We start from the raw sequence: 4,666 nt of genomic DNA on the forward strand, positions 1-4,666 counted from the left end.
AGAAAGCCAGTCCTGCTGCTGGACCCTTGGTGGAGGGGTGGGAGGAGATTCAGGCTCAGGAAGGGACATGCACTCATCTGCCATCAGAGCAGAAGGGAATGATGAAGCCCACACAGTACCCAGCCAGATCTGTGCCAGTTCCAACCTCCACTCCCCAAGTCTGGTGGTAGAAAGGGGGGCTGGAGCCTCCTGTTACTGAGAGCAGAGGGCCCAGCTGCAAGATGGCAGCAGTGAGAAAATTGCAGCTGGAGGTAGAAGGGCAACTATGTTCATGCTCACACAAACACATATCCATATATCACACTCCCGGGTCCTGCCTCAGAGAGGCCCATTGAGACCAGTCACAAGACAGAACTGAAAAATAAAAACCATGTCACTTTCTTAGCCAACTCCTGCAAGTCTCCAGAAGTCATGCAAGGACGAAGACCAGCAGGGGAAAGGCAGAGAAGTAGTATCATGTACCAAGTTATAGGGAGTGTGATATTATAGAAGTTCACAGACCTGAGTCAGACAGTATGGGCTAGAATCCCCGCTTGGCCATGTATCAGTGATACCATCTTATCTCGGAACCTACATTTTCTCGTCTATAAAATACGGCAGCTAATATTCCTTCTGACAGAGATGTTCTGAGGAGCAGATGTGATCTGGATGTGGTCATGAATGAGCACATGCTTTGGAAGCAATAATGTAACTTGCAGAGGAGAAGGACTTTACAATAGACCAAGTTTGCCCTGTGTGTGTGTCAACTGGTCTAGGCTACAGTACCAAGTTTTTGGTCAAATACCAGTCCAGATTTTGCTGTGAAAGTTGTCATTTTTTTTTAAGATGTGATTAATATTTACATCAATAGACTGGAATAAAGCAGATTGGCCTCCATAATGTGGGTGGGACTCATCGTTAGTCAAAAGCCTGAAGGGAAAAGACTAAGGTCCCCCTGGGGAAGAAGGAATTCTGCCTCCAGACTACCTTTGGACTCAAGGCAGCAACATCTACTGCTCCCTGGATCTCCAGCCTGCCAGCCTGCCCTGCAGATTATGGACTTTCCAACCCCAAAATCATGAGCCAGTTTTTCAAATAGATTAGATAGATAGATAGATAGATAGATAGATAGATAGATAGATAGATGATAGATATCCTGTTGGCTCTGTTTCTCTGGAGAACCCTGACTAATACAGCCCCTTCCCAAAATGATGAGGATTTCCAGGCAAGTCCAAAGAGAAGAATCCAGGTGACCGGATGTATAGCCTATGAGTTGGTGCACGTATGAGTGCTTCCCCAAGTTTGTTCTAAGCATGCATTGGCTTGTTTCCATGGATGGTTTCAATCCACCACTCTATACAACAGCCATCCACCTACTAGAGGTGGGCATCCTGGGGAACATTTTACTAAAATAGCTTCCTTTCTTGCCTGACACTGCCTCCTGCCCCAGGCCCCACCTGTAGGAACCAAGAGGGCAGAGTCTGTTCCATGAAGATTATGATCTCTCCATCTCTCTCTCTCTCTCTCTCTCTCTCTCTCTCTCTCTCTCTCTCTCTCACACACACACACACACACACACACACACACACACACACATATCCCAAATGAGAGTTGCAGCAGCAAAGACTTCAACAACTACTGCCATCTGCAAGACCATTTTTGTCTCAATTAAGGGTACACAAATTTTTAAAGATGACATCCAATCACCCATTTAAGGTCTTAACTCCAAATCTGTCCTTGTTAGCTGAAGCAAGAGTTACTTCCATTTTGCCAACATAGAAAAATGGAAACCAGAGCACAACTTGGTCTCCCAGGGACTAGAACTGCAAGCCAAGGGCTGTGGCTACTCCCTCCATGCCTTCTGGAAGGGAACGTGCCTTCTTGCATCTCCTTTTTTACTTACTCACCTTCCTAATGGGCTAACATGGCTGCCAGTCCAAAGGTCTATCTCAGGATCTCTCCATGCAAATACCCAATAGAGTTTGCCAGCAGCCTCTGGAACTTAGTTCAAATTCTCATGAAAGAATCTGATTGGTCACTGACCTTTGAGTCAGTTCAGGGGTCAATCATCAGTGGCAAATAGGAAAGCAATCTTTGCATGGTTGGGCAACATCAGGCATTTGTAGCACAGAGTGAAAGGGAGACATGCAAAGGTGCTTCCTTAGTTTAGCTTCTGACTCCTAATACTGATCCCCTGCACCTCAGTTTTCTGGTCTTCAAAACCAGAGTGTCCATATCACCCTTTTTCAGAGCTACAGGATCCCTATAGGAAGTGCATTGTGAAGCACTTAAGTAAAACATGTTCTTTTTTTCTATAAATGAAGGAAAATCTGTCATCCAACCTTGAGAAGACTTGAGGAAAATTCTCTGGTCTTAGGCCTCTGGTACGCAGGCCAGGTTGGGCAGATGCAGCACAGACACTGTTTCACACGTGCCGGACACCACAGAGGTGGCACCATAAGCTCAAAAATGTTTTTCTCTCCTGTCTTGAGCTGTCTCTGAATTGAACATGGAGCCAGTTGGCCAGGAGAGCCGAAAAGATGACGGAAAGTGGCCCTTTCCACCTTATCTTTTTGGATTGGTGAACTTTCATTATCTTTGGGACCCAAACTCCAAGAATTTTCCCTACAAGTCCTTGTCAGAATTGGCTGCTCCCTCCTCTGGCCTCCCACGGCGTTTTGCACTCCTTCCTCTTTAATAGCCTGTGCCACCCACACCATAATCATCTCTTTTCATGTTTATCTCCCTGACTGGTCATTGGCTCATGGATCATTCACTCAATACTGCAACAAATTTCATTGCCAATCTTATTGCCAATAAACATTCTGAGATCCAGCAGTGAACAAGGCAGGAAAGGTCCCTGCTGTCGTGGNAGAGGCAGCGGTGGCTAGAAAACAGAGACACAGACAAAACACACACACACACACACACACACACACACACACACACACACACACTCTCATAGATACAAACACACAGAGGAGACACACACACAAGCCAAAAATACAGACAGAAGGATGCACTAACAGCAATACTCAGACACAGCTCCTGGAGAGGACGTTCACAGACACCCACGCCAACAGCAAATACACAGGGACCCAGACTTGAGGATACACCACAGATGCAATCACGCAAAGGGGGAACGCACAGAGACACACAAACAGAAAACACCCACAAGCACAACAACACGCACAAGGAAATACACCCAACCTCAGGCACGCGCCACCAGAGGGACGCACACCCACTCTGAATGGGGGCGTTTGCAGCGTCTCCGGAGGCAGAGAAAGTGCGCCCCAGAGCTCGAAGAACCACCTCGGAGCACCGAGCAGCGTGCCCCAGCCCGCACAGGCTGGGGAAGACTTTCCCAGCGCATCTTTCAACAAGGGCCCGCGAGCTTTCGGCGTGCGCCCGTCGCTGTGCGTCCGCCCGCCGGGTCTCCGTCCTGCGGCCTCGCGGCTAAGGAGGCCCAGCTTTCTGCCAGGGTCCCGCAGTGAAGGTATGGTCCCCGCAGCTCCATGCGGGGCCAGCCCTCTTGCCACCAGCAGTCCCCGCCCTGCCCGGCCCTGGAGCCCAGCACAGAGCATCCCTAAGTCCTCTCCTCCCTGCTCGTCCCGTTAGGCGGCAAACTTTCCCCGGCCGGTTCTGACGCCAGGCAGCCTGGCCCAGCCGGGCCCCGGGGAGGCGGCATGGGGGGCTCCTACCTGAGCCCACGCGGCTTTGCCGAGCCGCTGCCTCTAGCCGGTCTCTCGCCGCTCTCCGGCTCGCGCTCCTCAGCCTCGGCCGCCGCTGCAGCCGCTCCTTGCCCTCCCGTTACCCAGGAAACCGCCTCCTCCTCCCTCCCGCCAACCAACCAGCACCGTTCACATGGCGCCTCACAGCCAATGGGCGACCTTGCCATCCTGGTCCCCTTCCAGGGTCCCAAGCCCTTTCCCAAGCTAGGGGACCAGAGAGGGAGGCAGGGGTCTCTCTGGAGCTGCTGCTCCTCAAAGGTCTGTCCCAGGGGGGAAGGGGACAGAGAGAGTCACCTGGTCCCTCCTGTAGGCACTCTTCTGTGGGACAGACATACCTGACACTTTAAGGAAGACCCACATCGCTGGAGAACCTGAATCTGAAGGCGACTCGGACACCCAGGTCAGCCTTCCACGAAATTAAAAAAACCCTTTGGACAGGTTCTCATCAGGGAGCTGTCCAGCCTGTGAACACCGCTCTGGAGAGAACGCTTGCACTCTGCCAAGGCAGTGCTTAATGCCTTCCCTCTTGTAGAGCTCTGACTGGGGGCTCGTTTTTTCCAACACGGACTGAACCTACCTACCTCTAGGGCAAGACCCATTTCTGCTGTCTTGGACACACAGAACAAGGCTCCCTCAGCCACTGCACAGTCAGAACTTTAGAAACTAGGAAGCAGTACATCCTGTCCCTCAGGTGACCCTTCTTCAGCAAGTTCTTCACTCATCTTCCATCTTTCCCCAGAGCCATTTCAAAATCAGAGAGGCTTGTGCTCAACTATGTCCCTCAACTCCTCTTTCACGTGGCAGTCTAGGATGTAAGGGCCCAGGCAGGCAGAATCTCAGGACCCCAGCACAATTTGCTAATAAGACCTGAAGTGGTGAAAACAAAATTTCTCTCATCTCCTAAGTTGAGGTCAACTCCCAAAACACTGGAGAAAAAAGCGAGACTGACATGTCTT

This window comes from Hipposideros armiger, unplaced genomic scaffold, assembly GCF_001890085.2.
Source record: "Hipposideros armiger isolate ML-2016 unplaced genomic scaffold, ASM189008v1 scaffold_159, whole genome shotgun sequence".
NCBI lineage: Eukaryota > Metazoa > Chordata > Mammalia > Chiroptera > Hipposideridae > Hipposideros > Hipposideros armiger.